We start from the raw sequence: 20,112 nt of genomic DNA on the forward strand, positions 1-20,112 counted from the left end.
CAGAAGTTGACATGGTAGAACCTTGACATAGACATAAATGTCCAGTTAATGATGAATTAAATGCTGTGATGAGAAGGTTATATTTTATCACAGCATACTGCTTATAAATCAATGAGCTTGACTAAAGGGGCTTGGGAGGTGCGGCAGAAAATGCAAAACCTTGCACTCACTGAAGATAAAGACACACATACCTGTCCAGACGCCAGACGCAAATAGCCAAGGAGGAGAGGAAGTTTGTCAAGAACATACTGTGCTTGCACAACCTTCCTTTTCCAACCAACCAACCATGTCCAGGGTTGCTTTTTCCATGATGGTAGGTAAAAATGTGCTCCCACTGTTGTGCGTGCTTCTGTCCTTAAGTGTAAGGATCTGAGAAATTTAGGCTATAGAGGATGTACAAACCATTCCAGACAAAATGAATGCATTAATAATACACATTTTGCAACTTCTGAGACGTGACTAACACAATTACGTTTTTTTTTATTGCAATGACTAAGGCCCAAGTGTAATTTAGGAGGTCTGGCAGCACTCACTGCAGTAGTAATGGTGTGAAAAGCAAAATCTGAAGGGCACTTGTAGTAAATAATTCTGCCCTGCAGGCGAAAGTAGTATGCTCTGTAGTCTCAAAACTGATGAAAATCCCAAAACAAAAACAAGGAAATCAGCAGAAATATTTTTTTCGAGCAGGAAGTTCAGTTTCAAAGCCCTGCCAGATGTTTCTCTCAAAAAGAACTAAGTTATCTGCATTTGCTATGGACAAAATTGTTGGTACGCGTACATTGAAAAGGAAAAATCTGAACCCTGAACCCTGCTGAAATGACTTGAAACTGACAAATGTAATAATAAATCAAAATTTGCTGAAAATGGACTAATGAAAATGTGACATTGCTTTTGAATTGAGGTTCATTGTGAATCATCAAAAAAAAAAAAAATAAATAAAATAATGAGGGTTTTGGTTTAAATTTTTACTGTTGGGCAGGTAACATTGTCAAACTGACAATCACCATGTTCACAAATAAGGAGGGCCCGGTTTAGGCAGATATGGAACGAGAACTACAATCCCAGTTTCCCTGATTTCAATTTTGACCGCCGCTCTCCCACTAAATATGAAAGCACTTGAAATAAACTCTAATTTGATGGTCCAAAATTCGATTGAGATCTGGGGTCAGTTCAGAAAACATTTTAATTTGACAAATATATGTAGCTTTTCTCCAATAATGTTTAATCATGTTTTTGCACCATCTCAAATAGATCAGGCATTTGCAGTTTGATACAGAAGTGGCTTGGTCTACTTTCAAGATCTCTTCACCGATGATGGCTTTGCATCATTTACATTCCTATATAATCTCCCAACGTCTCATTACTTTAGATATCTCCAGGTCCACAGTTTTGCTTCTAAATCTTTCCCCTCTAAAAACCTACACTATTTAGTTCTTAATGTAAATTCACTCAATAAAAGAGTAATATCATAAATATATGCATTAATACTGGATAGCTGCCCTCATACGTGGTACAAAATCAAAGCAGCATGGGAAGGAGAAGTTGCAGAAATACCAGAAGACAGCTGGAAAAGTACCACACAACATTAACACACATCTTCCCTCTGTATTAGGCATGACCTCCACAGGTTGTGTTATTCTAACGATAGACTGTCTAAATTGTACCCCAATATTGCACTAAACTGTCCTATAAGCCAGTATTCTCCTGTCTCATTGGGACACATGTTTCGGTCATGTCTATCTTTGTATAGTTTCTGGTCTTCAATCTTTAAATCACTCTCAGTGATACCTGGCAAAACACTGCAGCCTGACCCTTTGATAGCTATTTTCGGTGTCGTTAGTGATGAACTAAAGTTGTCCCGCACGCTTTAGCTCACTTTAGTGATAAGCTAAATGCAATTGCCTTTGTATCGCTGCATTCCCGACCTCTGATGAATCTGTGCAGCAGATCTCGGGTCTCAAGACTATCAAGACTTTCTGGAGCGAAATGTGCTGCCCAGTGTCAGAAAGCTTGGTTTCAGTCGTAGGTCACAGGTCCTCCAACAGGATAATGACCCAAAACAAACAGCTAATAACACCAAAGAATGACTAAGTTTTGTGAATTAGCCACGATCTAAATCCTATTGAGCATCTTTGGTAGGAGCTGAAACATGAAGTCTACAGAAAGCCCCTTTTAAACCTGAGACAGCTGCAGCAGTTTGAGGAGTGGGCCAAAGTACCTGTCAGCAAGGGCAGATATCTCATTGTGTGTTACAGGAATTGCTTGATTGTAGTGATTGCCTCAAAAGGTTGTGCAACAAAATATTAAGTTAAGGGAACATCATTTTTGTACAGGCCAGTTTCATTGGTTTGGTTTTTAAAATTAGTCTGATGAACTACAATTCAAAAGCAATGTTAGACTTTTATCCTTTATTTTTATTTATTATTACTTTTGTCAGTTTTATGTTATTTCCATTTCCATTGGGTTTTTCTTTCTTTAACTGAAGGGTCCAAAGAATTATGACCACATCTGTAGCTGAGAGCAGAGATTTCAGAGCCACTGAGATGTTGACAAAAGTATTAAAAACTGCGATTAAATATTTAAACCCATTCACAGCCCTAATACAACCAAAATAAAGACCCACCTTAAGGCACATTTAAAGATGTGCTTTAGTGCATTACATATCTTATTATATAATTCAGTTTGAATGATCACAACCCAGTTTACACAGAGTAAAAGTGTCCCTTTGCCCAGTTGTTAATTGGCAACACCTCATTTACATTTTCCTCCCCACTACATCTGTGGCTAAAGTGCCTCTGAGTAAGGCCCTCAATGCCCAACATTCTGCCCATTGCTTCATCCATACACACTGTTACACTGTTACAGTTATTTCTGTGTTTTTGTGCATACTTGGCCAATGAAGCTGCTCTGCATTTACTCAAAGCACCAACACAAGGCAGCAAAAACACCAAAGTCTCACATTTACTACGCAGTGCCTGGCGTAAATTAGATCCACAGTCCTCTAACCAAAAAAAAAAAAACTATGTTTCCTGCCATAATATCAGTTAGAATGTCTCATATTTAACGTATGACAAAATTGAAAGTCTAATTAGATTTGTATAAGACGACTGTTCTAGCGTAATTGAGCTTTATTTGCTTTAATAAATGTGATTGAGTAGATTCTAATGAAGGCAATTAAGGCACCATGAGTAAAATAGACCCCTGACAGTTTCTTTCATCAGCGAAATTGTGAGTAAATTATTAAATAGTTTAATGGAGGAATGAATGAAGAAAATGACGATTTTTTTTCAGCCATAGGGCATAGGGTACCAGCTCTATTGGATAGATAAACGCAAAACATTGAACATGGTTTTCAGAGGATGAAGCAATATACTGCAATCATCTGACTAAAGCACTCTTCCAAGATTTTGGTTAGAGGCCAAACACTAAGAAGTCTTAGAAAACAGTTTACAATCTTCCTTTTCAGTGAACAGTGGATTCCCGAAAAAGAGAAGAGATTCAGGTGAGGCTCTGTGTGGACATCCATCTGCCTTCCAGTTTGTTGTTATTGCATGTCCACTACGCTGCATTGCTAACAGATATGCATGTGTCGTCCAAGCACACTTGAAATTAACACAATACCAATAATTAACTGTGGTGTCCTCAGGTGTCCGTATGCAAGGGGTTAGTACCAAACTGCTTCTTTTTAGGTTTCACCCAACACCAAGCCTCTTCATTCCTTGCCTTGAAATGCCGGCTATCAATGCCTTTGAGGTCAAATTTTTTTTTTTTTTAAACACGTCAAAACAAAAGTCCTTTCTCAAGCTCTGACAGGAAAAAAACTAAGCACTAAGTTCATACGATCACAAACACACAAAGCAAAGAAAAGTTTAGCTTGTGCGGCTTAAGGTCAGACCTCCCGACCCCGAAATATTAACCTCCCGTCAGAGGACGACGTCCACATGGTTATGCATTAACTGCTATGACTGTTTCTTTGTTGGGGCCCCATTTTCTGGGGACAAGATGACTTGTAAGGTCAAAGAACTGCAAGTCATGAGGTACACAGTTAAAAGATAATCAATTTAGCTGGTAATCAGAAAGGTTGCCTAACCATCCTTGGAGCAAATAACAAACAAAGGTGTAGACTTATTTTCTTTGATCTGACAGACAAGCACAACACCAACCTCCTGTGCTCACAAAATCACACAAATCATTCATGATTTGCATACTGCGTGTACACTGTGTGAGATCCCTTGTCTCACATGATGTACAACCCAGCGGAGTTCAACACAAAACAGCATCCATTATTGCTGTGTTTACAATGCATCATATTGTCAAGCTTGCAAAGCGGCTGTGTCTATTATCAATAAAGTCAATATGCAGCAGTGTGATTGGGACTCCACACGCTCTGTTTTGTCATGATAGAGAGCTTCTTTCTCATTGTGCACAGAAATATGACTAAGAAATAGTGACGGTGCTGCAAGCGGCAGCAACTCTGCTTTGTGCAGCACATAGTCAATAGAGCCAGCAAAATATGCGTCACTTCTTAAGTCTTCTTAAAATAAGGCACTGGAATTGGGGATAGGAAAATATGGGATGTTAAAATGAAGAGCACAAATCATGATTTAGTTTTTTAAATAGTGGCATTTAAATGATACTAAGTGCAGCAGAAGGAGAATGCTGCAAACACACAGGACCAAATTATCTATAGCAGTGAATCTAGCAGTGAAGAAAACAAAGTTATCTCTTACTCTTTCTGAATGCTCTGCCAAGACAGTTGAGCTACATTCACTGATGACTGCTAAATAGAGCATAGTGAACCTTTTGAAAGGCTCGTTCTGAAGCTAATCAATAAGGAGCTGCTGATATAACCAAAACACACACAAGCACAGACATATATGTACGTATATATACCAAAGAAGGGGCTGACCTCTCTTATCTTTAAATGGAATGGAGACTTTGGCCCAGAAACAACTATAGAGGTGATAACAACCCAACACACCTCAAGTCAAACACAAAACATAACAAATACATACCATACATCTAGGTCACACAGGAAATATTGTATCTGTTTATTGAGAATTTAGTTGGGAAATAATGCGACATCAAATCAAGGTGATCAATCAACTGAGCATTAGGGTTTTAAATTTAAATTTAAACAGGTTAGTTTGCTTCAGTGCATTTTCACTTATCCATTGCTAACCAGCCGCCCTCAAGCAGATGGGTGATATAAGCTGGATTGTGCTCCAGGTTTTCCACTGTCACATTAGTGCTTCCTCTGGGACTCCATTCAGGCTCTGGGTTCAATAAAGAGCCTTGAGACATTTTTTTATTTTTTCTACTTCCTCTTGTATCTTTCATTACAGGAACCTGGGGGACAAGGAATTGTAGTTCCTGAGTGTGCCCCCTACACTAAATCCCATTAACTCGTTAACTGGGTTCCTCTGTGTCTGAAAACCATCACCATTGTCATTCCCTCCCTTTGGCCCCTAACATCCTGTGTACCATTAAACTTTCTTGCATCAATTATGTTGTGGTCTTAAGTACTATAAAACTAAAACAGATTTCAAATGAAATTAACATATAAAGTAACTACCTTATACCCTGATAATCATTTGGGATAAATTCAAATCTAAACACTAACATCAGAACAATTAGCTCATTATTCTAATAGACAACTACAGAAATAGCATTCCATGCAAGTTTATACACCAACTAAACTATACTTAACGTTCTTGTGTTTGCTAAATAGACCATTCTAATCAAATCTAATCCTCTTAGACTGGCTGAAAAATCAATTTTATACACAAAGATGAAAGGAAGGGTTGTTTTTCCTGTGCTCATAACGATTTAGCAATAGCTACACATTTCTCACAGGACTGTGATGTATATGATAAATTACGACTTGTATAATAGTATAATTAGTCAAACTTAGCTCAACCTTAAACACCTATCATCTATCCTCACAGTTTATAATAAAACACTGAGAGGGACCACTATACAGCATATTTTGCTAATTTAAATCTGCTTTTACTTTTTGAACATAGGTCTTCCAGTGGAGTACATGTACTTTTATTTAGGTAAGATACAAATACTTAATCCACCACATTTATTTCTAAATTATCCCATATCTAGTACAAAGCTTTGACAAAAACACTGTACAATAGCTGCTCAGCACCAAATGGATGACAGAGAACGTTAGTGACTCACTGAGGGACACGGTGAACCGCTTAGCTGCACAAGACCTAGAAGGTGTGAATTAAGCAGCGATAAAAAAGGGAATGTATATTGAACTTAGCATACAGAAGGTTGGGAAAAATATGTCACCAATTACATGCTAAATTTGTTCTGTACCTGCCGGTTGAGTAGATAGGTAACTTCTTGCTGCTGCTATAAATACAGCAGTTATATGCAATGCTGTGTCTGTGAAGGTTCTCAGGCTTCCAGGTCTCATTGGACATGTCAATGCTGTGTTTGCAGCTGGCTCTGATTCCCCTAAGTGATTAAGTTAAAAATAATATTTAGTTTAACTCTACTATTGACAGTACATTTTGCTACAGAAATGCAACTTATAGAAAACATGACATAAAAGTATAAAAGATGCAAATGTTTGTGGATGTTCTCAGGCATCTAGGTCATGATATATCCAAAAATCAACCCTAAAATAAATCTGAACTTGTTGAGTTTCTTGAAAATGCTTGATTATTTTTATCAGGACATCTGCAGCTGGTGCCCACTTGAAACTCACATGACGAGGGTCTGTTAATGACCAGATAAGATCATTGGAGGGATCTTTTTTGATCCTGTTATCCTTCTTTAATGGTAGTCTAACAACCAACTAGTTGCCATAGACTCCAGTCTCAAGGTGTGAACTAAGGGCCAAAGCTTTTTGGAGAGAGAGATGTTAAGACTGCAAAAATTGACAACAAATTTGATCTCAGTCCACCTGCCCTGTTCAGAGATGGGTTTTCCAGTTTTACATGTACGACTTCCTTTACTCTTCTTTCAAAGTGTCTTTTCGGGCTAGATTGTATATTTGAAGTGTGCACCACCCACATATGTTCCTGTCAAAACACCAACTCCACAAGTGTTATAGAACTGAAGAAGCTACTTGGGAAAATATCATCAATAGACATTTCCAGTTGCCCTTGTTTCAGGCATCCTGTTTGCATAAGTAGATGAGTGAAACTCCTGGCTTTCAGCATTTCATTGGATCCAATCAGTGGTAAGGTATGCTCTGGCATAGTGATCGTCTTCCGCCCTGGATAATCTTAATGACCATAGAATTGTTGACCATGTAGCCACCCTTTAAATTTCTATTTTCTACCATTTTTCTACCATTTGCTGGTCACAAATACAAATACACAGTAATGCATTACTTGTAGAGTTATCTTTAGTTCTTGCCCACGGTTAGAGACTCACTTCACAGAATTGAACAGTGAACTGATGGCAACCACTGCATGACATGATAGATCATCAACTGAATGCTGTGGACAGCTCTCAGTCTCCAGTGTGACTGCTAAGCAATACATGCATGTGAAAAAAATCTATTTAAATCCACTTTGCCTTAATCAACTTTAATTGGACAACTTAAATGCATGTAAACGGCATGTATTTGGCTAATCTGACTTTAACTGGACAATGCGCATGCACATGTGCCACAACCGCTGTGCTGGTGTATGACCCTAGAACAAAACATCCAAGAAAGCCAGTTGCAGAATAAAAAGGCAAACAGAGCCGGTAGAAGATCTGCCTGAGGGATAGCGCACATCATATCTGCACCATAAGTAGTGTGAACATTACGTAGCTGTATCCCTTGTATGTAGCTGTACTATTATCGATCTGGTTGTTGTCTGAAATACCAGTCTGATGCATGAATGACTGTTTCTTATTATATGACGTAAAGGTCAACCAGAAAGGGGGCCGTATTAACATGGCATTAACCCACTGTTAAAACATATATCGCCACGTAGTGTGGAGGAGGAACACATGCCCCCGTCAGTTATTAGATTTTTGATTAAAGGACCTCATTCAGAAAGTCAAATTTCGAGCAAAGCTCGATTAAAAATGGTTGCAAGCAGTCATTCACACGTTTCACTGCAGGTGACTGCACTGATATTTGTGTCTTGCAATACTTAATTCAGTGTAGAAGAAGAGTAAGGAAACAATATTCCTAAAAATAGCAACTAATTACTAACACAGGAATACACTACACTGGCAGTGTGGCAATGGCACCGAACAAATGCTCCTGATCCTGAAAGGAGTTATTTTCACTTCTTAGCCCTGCTTTCTTTCCTTCTTTTTTTATCCAGTGCTACAGTGCTAAAGAAGACAAATTAACTGAAAATCAAGCTGCATGATGAGCAGTCCTAGAGAGCATACCATGGATTCTCAGAACAGGGTGCTGTAGAGCTCGAACACTTAATGAGGTCCTCATTTAAATAATATAAAATATGAATTATTAAAAAAAATACTGTACAATGTTAAGGTTACAAGGACTAATCAACCTTAAAATTTTGGCAATGAAAAGACTTAAATAAGAGATAACATAGTCACTTGAATAGAACAAGTGGAATAGTTTTAATGACAGCTGTCTTCCAGATACTGTAAACAGCCTAGTAAGACAATCCAGAGATGGACAGATGTCTAAGACACCTCGGACAGGTTGAAAGACAAATGTTTGTAACACCTTTACATTGGCTCTCAAAAACTGATTTCCAGTAGCACAATATAAATTTCAGGAGCTCATGGCAACCAAATCATATGCAAAAATTTTTTGCATATGATGGTGCCCCATGTCAGTTGGAGATCTCTTATCATCACGACTTATGGGAAACATTCAACATTGTGGAAGAAGCCAAAGTAGCCACTATATTTTTTCTATTACACAAGTCCATTTAGTGACACAGTTCATTCGTAACATAAAGCATTAAAAGTTAATTCAAATTATAAACAAAATATACAAATAGCTTTGTTCTCTGTCTTATTCAATTTTAAGCAATAGAAAATCTTGTTTTACGGAGATGAAAAACAAATTGACCTTGCTGCACCATAATTCTTTAACTTTCACTTTTTCTCACGACACATTCAAATACGTTTGTGTTGTGCTTCGCCTCATGCAAAGAAGCAGGGCTCAGGCAGGGCTGCCAGACTGCAATGTAGAATATTTCTGCAGTGTGACAAACTATGTATAAGCCGCATCTGATATTTCATGAGTGAAACATCTTTGAGATGTCTCACTCCTGAGCAAATACTTAACAGTAGAGCTGTGCTGTGTTTTGGTTCCTCCTAGTGGTGGAAGTATGTACTGTAGACAGAATCCACGCCACTCTTTGTTTCTGACAATTATCTGGTTGCATCTTCTCTATAGACCCAGGTGGAACACATAGCACTGTGAGCATGTTCAACTCAGGTAGTTTTTGTCAAAGGAGAGAACACAAGTCCAAAGAACTGTGCCACCTCAGACAACATGGTGCTGTATTATTGCTTTTTCCAGACTGCACTGGGGCATTCCAGACGTCCAGACGTCCGGACCACTGCTTCACAATAATAACACTGAAATATCTGAAAGTCTACTGTGAAAACTGTCTGATCCAAGCCATGAGAAAATCCCACCATAACAGACATTTGATGCTATGACATCTAGTTTCAAGTGTAAATTGCTTTCGACACTGCAGGCATTTTAGCCTGTCTAGCCAGGCATACAATAAATCACACAACCATCCACTTATAAAAGTAGTATAACCACACAGCCATCCAGTTATGAATGTAGTACACTTTTCATGCTGTGAGAGTAGAGATGGAAAACTTTGTGGGGTTTAGGAAGGTGGATGACTTAATGTACTTTATCTAAATTTAATTCTGGGGAATGTGCATCCATGTGCATCCACCCTCAGACAAGCAACTAACATCAGCCATTGCTGACCACTGGAATGACTTTTTATGATCTTATGAGTGTTTCTGTAAAATCTTAAACTTGCAGCGACAAATTTTTGACACTGCGGTGACACATTAGCGCCTCATAAAGTATTTCATGGTGTCTCAGTTAACAAATAGATACTATCTGAAGCGTTCATTTGGTGTGCTTCTCTTCACTAGAAGAATGTTAGTCTCATATTAAACTTCACAGTAAGTAGGTTGTGTCTGCACCAACACTTTTAAACTGTTAACCAATGATGCTCCTAATGGACTTTGTAGTTCTGTGAAGCCAATAAACAGGGTTTATACTGCGTTTATTAGCTGCCCAGCAGGTTTAGCAGAGCTTTTCCAGGTTTGTGTTGTTGTTGGCATGGTGAGAGTGAACCAAAGCAGTACAGCTGCAGACTGTGAAACCAAACCACCTGGCACAATGATGCTAAAATGCTCCAAAAAGCCAAGGGCAACTTGCGGTTTAAAGTGATAAATCTTTGTTAGCATCACTTTCGTATCACGTACAGGTATGTCAAGCATTCCTAAGATCTTTTAAGTTGTGTGGTTGCAGGATAATGTAGACAATGACAGTGCTGTGCTTCTAACCATGAATTAATTTGACTGCATATCGTTAGAGCTAATAGCATAATTGCCTAAGTCGTTCTTTTTTTTTTTAACTAACTGTTAAAATACCATATCAATGTGAACGTATAAGTCATATTTGAACGAAAACGTTCAAATATGACTTAGGAAATTATGCTAATTACATATTAGGCTAATGATATGTCAAATCTTCCTTGCTGAAAACTCTGTTATTGTTACACCCTGAGGTGGATGTGACTTTACCACTTGCCCTTTGTTATAGGTTCACTCTTCACAATCACACCCCCTTAAGCGCCTCAAATGACCCAGGTCAACGATTCGACAATCGACCTGGGATTTTATCGGCTCAGCTTGACGCGACTTCGAGGTGAACAGGAATGCCACATCGACCCGGGTTTTTCGCTGTGACACTTGGGTTATACACTAATCTTGCGATACACTGTAAACCGGTTACTGTGAAATTCACAGTAACTAACTGACAAGTTGACAAGTAACTTACTGTAAATAAAATCATAGTAATTCACTGTATTTGCAGTTTACAGTAGCATGTTGTAACTGTGAACTGAGACACAGTAATTTATATGTACTGTATTTTAGTTCACAGTAGCATGTTGTATCTGTAAAATAAATCACAGTAATTTATATGTACTGTACTGTAGTTTACAGTAGCATGTTGTAACCGCAAAATGAAACACAGTAATATATATAAAAAGTGTATTCTTGGTAACATTGTAACTGTAAAACTGAAACTTCTAAATGATTTTTAAACTATCATAAATTACTAGTATTCTGTCTACAATTAAATTTACATTTTAAAATTTGTGATATTTTTAGGCTTCTACAATAACGTCAGAGAGACAGCAAAATACATTTTTGACTATTTATTTGTAATTGTTGAACTGTAACAAGCATAACATTTTTTCTTGTGCTTAATGGGCAAGTATACCATGGCTAATATGTATTTTGTCTTCCATAGGATATCCCATCTACAGTTATCTTCCATGTCTTCTCTATCCTGTTTTATAAACCCTACATAACCGATAAACAACTGCAATCTGTACACATTTAACATATTAGCAACAATAAAACAATGGATATTAATATCCCAAAAAACAATTGCATATTTAAAAACAATGGCAACAACAAATCAACACAAAATATGAAATAATCTTTTCTGACAAGCTATTTTAGAGGCGTTCTGTAGTTGAAAAGGCACTGTTTGGCATTATCACTGTTCTTACACAATACACAGTACTGAAATACAGTTTGAACACAAACAACTAAATGTAGAAATGATGGCAAACATTGCCACGTGAAAGTCCACTCATTTAACGTAAATGTAAGGTGTCAATCAAGTATTTGAGGTAGAGAGCTTTAAAATTACCTCCAGCTGTGTTCCAACTTGATACTACATTGCTCTATTTTGACTGTTTACCCAGGAAAATGACACAAATACACATCAGACAAAATTAATTATTGGATGTTTAGAAAAACCTTAATGCTAACTGCTAAAAGTAAATAACATTTAACCTGACATTACATGTAACCTATATAACTTATTTTAAAACTTTATTCACAGTAGTGTTTTCCCCTTTATAGACAAATGTATGTGCAGAGAGCTCACCCAAGTCCATGGTTGAACAAAAGTGTCTTAGATAAACAAACAATTGTATGGCTCCTTCCCTTGTAGGATCTTAGTGTCTCTTAGTGATTCCATCACCATTCAGTCCTCCAGTCCCACAGTGATGTTCCACAGCAAAACAGATGGCAGACACCTGAAAAACATATAATCTTAGTAAATCAGAAATTAAGTTGATTAAGTGAATGAAGGCCGGTGATTAAGCCGTGTTAGAACAGTGTGTATCTTTAGTGTCAATCTGGCATTCATGGGGTGAAGTCATGGAGTTATGGTGTAGGTGTTTCTAGACTGAAATTTCTACTTCTTCAAAGTTTTTGCTGGATCGTTGGACATAATAATTACAAATCTGCATATATATAACTAACAAACTAACTAACTGACTGACTGACAGAGACAGATAAAGAAAGAGACAATATCTTAAACCTTGGGCAAATAAAACCGAAATTTATCTTCATGGACAAAGATCATCAAAACAAAGTCTTTATAGATCAAGTCATTATCAGAATCTCACCTCCATCTAGTCATTGTGCCAGTGAAACTCAGTGAAGTCCCTGACAGAGGAAAGGACACATGTGTTCATATCTGAGGTCTTCCACTTTACAGTTCTTCCAGTTTTCCGGCTTGTCTGGACCTTGGCACTGCACTTGCTTGAGTCAGGATTAATCCTGACGGGGAACCTAATATAAATAAAACTGGAAGTTAATATCTAGAATCACTAGGCCAGTGGGAAGTGCACATCAGGTTAAATGGAGTCCTCTCAAGATAAATCAAATTTATAGAAAAAACTAACTCTTATTTGATAATTACAGGGCAAAAGTTATATTTTAAGGTAAAGACCAACTCAAAATAATCTGGATTAAAGAGTAAAATGTTATTTTTTTGTCAAAGTGCCCGCCAAATTATTAAAACATAAAAATGTATATGATATATGATGGTTGTAATCTTGATCCTAAGAACTCCTTTCCTTGTATTGCCCTACAAATATCCATAACATCTATGACCTTCCACTTAAGGACACCAAACATTTAATGGACAAAACTTAAAAATTGTCTGTGTAAATCTTTTTCTAAAATGTCTGTATGATATAATGCTAATAATGATAACGTTATTGTTTTCATCAACTGGTTTTAAATACTAGGAGAAAGTCCTCATACATGTATTTTAAGTAAACAGTACAAACACACTTAAAGACATGCAAGTAAAAATAAATGTAAAAAAAAAAACTGTGATGTGCAATATGTACTGTGAGCAATACCTTTCAATAAACTATAGTGTTGTGGCTGCTACCACCTGATATTCAATATTAAACACAGAGAAAATGGCGAACAAGACAGCCAAGGCAGTTGCAAAATCTGGCATGGGAGGTGAATGTGGGATGAAAACACGGCCCTCTATGGATAGCATCCAGTTTTTCACAGACCACACCATGTCTCCTGCAATAATCAACATCAAACAACAAATCAGTAACAATACAGTGATTTCTGCATATCCTCTTCACTTTTGTCCTGTGAGAAATTGAAAAGATTATTTGGGAACCAGAACTGCTACAAGAGTAACCCAACTGTACTTGCTATGCCTACTTAATTGTATTTATCTTTATAAGACTACTTACCTAGTGCAATGAGCCTCGGGGTGATGGGAAGGGAGAACTGGGACTCAGCATCAGCAGGAGTTGTAGTCACCTGATAATATTAGAAGGTGAACAAAGTCATTGAAAACACTACATGCAAGTAGTCTGTAACTTATAATTTTTACTTGTACGCTCACATAAGGCTGAAACATTCACAGTCATAAAGCTACAACCCTCTATTTTACATTGCAGAGCATCTCTTTCCATGTGTCTTTGTGGCACTGATTTTGCAACGTGCCTATGAAAGCGGTACATGTGCTTTTGAAGTGCACCTAGGGTCATGAAAGCAGCGGGGCATTCTGCATGTCACACTGAAATCTGACATTAGCAATCTGTGAATTTTCATGTGACAAATAAATGCAGGAATCAAAGCTGTTTTGAACTTAAAAATTTTGCATGCATAAGACATTTTTATCAGCGAACTGATGATTTCTGTAACTAGCAGTTAACTTCAGTGAAGGAGCTGCTTTTATAACAAAGCTGCCCGAAAAAGGTTTCAAAGATAATTTGACAAAGTTATTTTGCTTAACACTAGTCAAGAGAAAGGATTTATTCATTTAAACACTTACTTCAATGATGCTTTCTGTGTTGCTCCACCCCTTGATGAAAGGTGCCGCACTTGTTCCCACGTTGCAAAAATTGTTTCGAGAAACGTTTCATTCATTCATGGTAAGTCGAAGACCTTACTGCGAACTTACTGCCTTGTAATGTAACTTTGCGCCAAATTAACTGAAACAGCTTCTACTTCTTTTACATTTTTTTTTTTTTTGAATTTCTGGAAGACTAGATGCCTTGTGGCACACTGCTGCATCTCACAGGTCGGCGTTAGATTGCAGTCCATTCCGAGGTATTTCAAGAAAATATCAGAGATGGATATGTACCATACGATACACGATATTCAGCCAATGATACGATTCGATATGACACGATTCGATACAATTCGATAAACTTACATCATTTTCTGAAAAATTTTAAAGGGACAGTGTGATTGTGGTGACATCTTGTGAGTGTTCCATTGACTTGAATTGAATTAATTGAACTGAAAACTGAAAGCAAGCGGAGTGCCAGGTGGAACACAGGGGATTTGAATGGGACTTAATGTATCGATACTCGTGGCTGAATAATCGATACTTTCTGGGAAGACAAAATATCGATATATGTCACGGGATCGATAAAATGGCCCAGCGCTGATAAAGACTGAACTCGGAAGAGCAGAAGTTTTTGTTCATTTTTTTTCAATCAAACAAATCAAATGTGTTGTTACTCAATCATTAATGGAAGCGCATAGGTGAACGACGACTGTCCGACTGTCTAGCGATCTCCCACACTTTTTTAACGATCATTGCAGCACCCCCTACAGAGGCCCTAAACCTCCGTTTTTGCACGGACGTATATGGAACTGGGTCCTGTTTACTTTGAGGGTCGAAGGGTTGTGGTCATTTAGCCCTCCAAACTGAGTGTTTCCAGATGCAGACTTCAAATGTAGAGAAAGAAATAGATTCACAGAATGTCTTGCAACATGGGAAAGTGCATGGAAATATGCCCTGTATACTGTATAGTATTGTCATCTAGATACAAAATAATATGAAGTTGGATCATTGTAAAAAGCATTTCAGAAAAAGCGCTATTCACCATGTTAACAGACCTTTCCACTTTCTCATCCCATATATTTATGTAGCTTGAATAATAACAGCAGTTTTTCCCCTCTTTCATAGACTGCACTAAAACGACATTCTGTCTTACTCTGTCCTACAGATAATAATGATATCAAACCACAGGTTTGTGAGAGGATTTTAGTACCATACTGTAATGTTTTAATCATGTTGTAAGATTTCTGTGTCTCCTGAGCAAACCGGGGAACTAATAAAATTCTGATCAAGATTTTCTTTTGCAATAAATGCTCTGGGAGCAAAGCTTGAAGTGAAGAAGAGGCCACTTGGATGTCTTCGAGAAACTTCACAAGTCCAGTTGTCTGCCAACCTTGGATGGCCTTGATCACTGAGTACCTTGCACATATATGGTCAGCTGTGTGGAGTTTGTTTGTATGCATCAAACAGTGGTGTTTGGAAATCATGAACCTCATGTTGGAAATGGAGTTAAGGACAGCAACAGGTCGTTTTACTTTAAATCAGTGCTGTAAAAAGAGAGAAGGCGTCTGAGTAGAAGTGTATGAGGAAAAGGGAGTATTTTCTTTTCTTTAAGACTTCTCAGGACGCTGAGACCCTGCTGACCTTGTAGTCAGCTTTAAGTTTTTACACCTGGCATTAACATGCACCTCCTCATGTGTCTCCAGCCAGCTCTTCAGATCCTTTCAATTTCGCACTCTGGATGCAAATAAACTCCAACATCATTTGGGGAACAGCAGAATACTGCAACTCTCTCTAAATGCTCCTTACACATCAAAATGGTTGCATCAATAATTAACCACATGCTGGTGCGTTATTTAAAGACAAAATCACACACAGCGGACTCTTACTTACTGAATACTTTAATTTGTTAATTTGTGTTTAGATTTAGTAAATGACAGCTACAAGGACAGAATATTTGAAATGTCCAGCTTTAATGCGACTCAGGAAACATTGTGCGTTCACTACAAAAGTAGTCAGAGATCAGATCCCTCAAATGCGATCCCAGCGTGCACTGGAGTTGTTCATACCTGCACTTCACTTGTGATTACATAACCCAGGACGGATTTAATGTTAATGCAAGGTCTGAATAGGACCTGAGAGATGAAGAAATGCATTTTTTGGAACAATCACTGTTCTGGATTCCGTCATCATGACACATGTACACATCAGACTATGCCGCTGGGTGTGGAAGTGCGCAGAACAAATAGTGTACAAGTGTACAAGGACCATAAATTTAGCTTTAGTGACTTGACTGTATTTGCATACCATGATGTAAGAGAAGTGTGAATATTTCAAACTACGACCTCTTGAAGCTCTGAAGGCCCACTACCAGGGTGGGAGCAGCAGGGAATTACGATTGGGTCCCTGTGCATCAGGAAGTGAAGAGGGGACCACTGGAGAGGGAACTCTTTGTCACATGTCCCCTGTTTAACCTAACCACCTCCTGCGAATCCCAGACAGTTAATGGTATAGTGAACAGAAACTCCTGTGTGCACAATTAAAGCTGGTCATTAGTGGGGACGAATTTTTTAAGTGTCATTTACAGTTCACTACAGACAAGTACACTTACTTCTTTTTATTTGTGATTGAGCAAATGTGAGTTATCTAAAGAAGGCATAGACTACTGACAGAGACTGCTATTATAAATGAAAAATAGAACATTTAAAGTGAGACTTCTGATGCATTACTAGACTTCCGGGTGCACTAGCAGCCAAGCAATACGTCAGCACTTAATCTTTCAACTTACATACTTCCTGTTTTTTTTTCCGTGCTTTTCAGGCACTCATAAGACACCTTAACTGTTGTGATTTAAAGGATGGATTTCTTGTTCTTTTGACAGGTATGCAACCCACAAAGTGCTGCATAAGGAAAGCTAACTTTAGGGTCAGATGAAAGAAAGGAGCTCTTGTGTAAGGCTACGGATATGGGAAAGTGGTGGTGTGTATCTGCGTTGGGGGCAGGGTTTACCACCATTCATGCATGTGCAACTTCTGTTGACATACCCTACTTCTACCATTTAGTCCAGCAACCAGTTTGGTTATGTTACAGAATCACAAGTGAAACAAACAGAACATGGCCGATCTTTCTGATAGTGAGGTTTACCCTGCATTTGTATATAAATATATAGAGGCAATGTACTAGTTATCACTGGTGATAATAATAATTACTTTTATCACTGATTAATTTACTAATTATTATTATTAGTTCATCAGTTGATGTATTAAAGGTTTTATAATTTTTTTCCCGACTGGACATATTTTAATGTCTTGTTAAAGTAATTTGAAAAAAAAAAAATGCCCACAGCTCTTGTAACTTCAACAATTATTCAATTGTCATTTTTCAGTTGTTAGTTAGTGAGTTCATTAAATAATCAGCGAATAAATTTCACTCTACTCTAATACTCACTATGGATGACTGACAGTGTCACAGTAGCACTAGAAACTGTTAAGCTGCAAAGCTGGTCGATCAGTTGGTTGATTGACAGAAAACGAAAGACAAAAACTGCTCGCAGTCCTTAAATGTAAATATTTGTAAATGAAATAATGCTGACTTTTAATATACAGCATATGATTAATTTCTTTATTGAGAAAATAATTGGTAGATTAATCAAAATACATATATATGGACATCGTATGGTTGTATAAGTATTGGGTATTCAGTGAAAAAATAGATAACTACATTTATACACAACAAAGGAACAAAAAGACACATTATTCCTTAGTGTCATATCATAAGCATTAGTGACCTCTGGGTATGAAAGTACAGTAAAACCTACTGTCACTGACAGCCGCAAACATTTATTTACAAGTACAACTTGGCTTACAGCTCTGATAAGTTCATATGTAAGCAGTTTTTCACCTCCATATATACATACTGCATAAACACTTAGTATGAACTGAGTAGCAGCGACAAAATATTTTTTAAAAGCGGCGTAAATCTAAACCAGCAAAGACCTTCAAGAGACAACAAAATCCTTTAACAGTATGCTAGTGTGTATACATCTAAAAGGCAATGTATGTTTTAAAAACCCATGCTCTGTTAAGGTTCAATTAAGCTCAATATAGATATATAGACATATAACCCTTCAGTGATTTTATCTATGTATCTGTAAGGCTTCACACGGGGGTGAAATCAGCTCAGCGTTTTTAAAAAAGAAAAAATGTTTTAGTTTGATGTTTACTCTAAATAACTGATCACTGAAATATCTGTGTCAGGCATATTGCTGTAATCTGTATAAGCCTATTCTTCGTGTTGCCAGTGTCCCATCTGGCTCTAAAATGAATAGCATTGTTGTTACTGTTATTATTGTAACGACTGGCAATATATAAAATACATAAAACATTTTATGGTGTACCCTACAATTTTAGCATGTAGAATGCCGGCTACATTATACAGCACATTATAAATAGTTCCACAGCTTGTGGTTATTTTAACTTTTTTTTTCTATAAAGTGAACAGCAGTGTTTGGCTCTAACACTACATCACTGTAAACCACACACTGCTCCACTGTTGTTCCGTTTACAGTGTTTTTATGTTGAGATTTAACTGAATTTCACTGTCAAATTCTCAGATATGTTTACAGTGCATATATTAAGAGAGGAACTCACTCCTTTTTTTCATAAAAATGGGCGGGGGCATGTAGAGCCACGTGTTTCTCTTGCTCTAAGAGCTTCTTATCACTCTGCCTTAGGTCTGAATTATTCAGCCAAGTTTCATCCTAATTATAAATTAGGATGTCAAACACGAACACGTTTTTTTTTTGTTTTTTTTTTTCTACTACAACAAACAGTCATTTTGACATATTTATCCTCAGCGTGAAACGAAAAGTTCCTCCTTTTAGGGGATTTAACCACGTTATAGTCCATGCGCCGCTGCTGTTGCTGAAAATGTTTAACATAAATGAAAGCATACTCTTTATCCATCTCGACGGGAGGCGTTGTCTTACCGTAGGTGAGCCCTCGGCCATCAGGATGGAGTCTATACGGATGCGCGTTGGGTCTAAGTTTCTTTTCTTCCTCCAGTATTTAGTTGAGAGAAGTTGCATCACCTTGGTCTTCCGTTCCCCTTCGGTCAAGCCAGCGACTCCTCCTTAAACCCCTCCCTTTCTACTCCGAAATAGGCAGGGGCCAGCAACATGTGAGGGTCTCCCCTGGTCTGAAGACACACAGGAGCGAGTCAGAGTGTTCGGTGCAGCATCCTGTATGCGCACTCTGCTACAGCGCATTTGCTTTGTCTCAGTTTGTGCTTGACTAAAAGCAGTGAGAAAACAGTTCCGTTCTCTTATTCGGCATTTTTAATTTTTTAAACCCATGCCTTAATGTGTTCACGTGACACCAGACTTGACTGCTAGAGGCTCGTCACAAAGAACAGAGGAATGTAGTTGCGTCGCCTGAAAGCTCTTCCGCATCTACATTACAAATAGAGCTACACGTGTTCATTGACATTAATGGACATGGTTCGCTCTTTTGTTGTGCGAGCATGCCGCAACCATTCCTTTAACAGACCCGTGCGGAGGGGTTTACATATGCATGTTTGCAGCTTGTAAGCAAGATGTGGTTACATCCAATACATTGCCATGTGTGTGCGGATGATGATGATGCGAGTCCTGATCTCTAACATCCCGGTGTAAGGAGAGGTAATGAGAGGAGAGGTAATGAGCAAACGCGATGCTCCAGACAGGTGTGGTAGCCTCGGCTGTGTAGTGCAGCGTAGCCCGCCGGTGG

At 37.9% G+C, this 20,112-nt stretch overlaps 1 protein-coding gene across 1 annotated transcript in view; it reads right to left on the reverse strand.

Annotated features, from left to right (window-relative positions):
* The window catches only part of slc6a9 (solute carrier family 6 member 9), a 77,928-nt gene extending 58,345 nt beyond the window's left edge, over window positions 1-19,583 (reverse strand). Inside the window, exon 1 of the mRNA XM_047589157.1 lies at window positions 19,335-19,583. The gene's annotated coding sequence lies outside the window, so the exon portion shown is untranslated. The remainder of the gene's footprint in view (window positions 1-19,334) is intronic.
* Between the last annotated feature and the right edge of the window lie 529 nt (window positions 19,584-20,112).

This window comes from Mugil cephalus, chromosome 7 (genome assembly GCF_022458985.1).
Source record: "Mugil cephalus isolate CIBA_MC_2020 chromosome 7, CIBA_Mcephalus_1.1, whole genome shotgun sequence".
Classification (NCBI taxonomy): domain Eukaryota; kingdom Metazoa; phylum Chordata; class Actinopteri; order Mugiliformes; family Mugilidae; genus Mugil; species Mugil cephalus.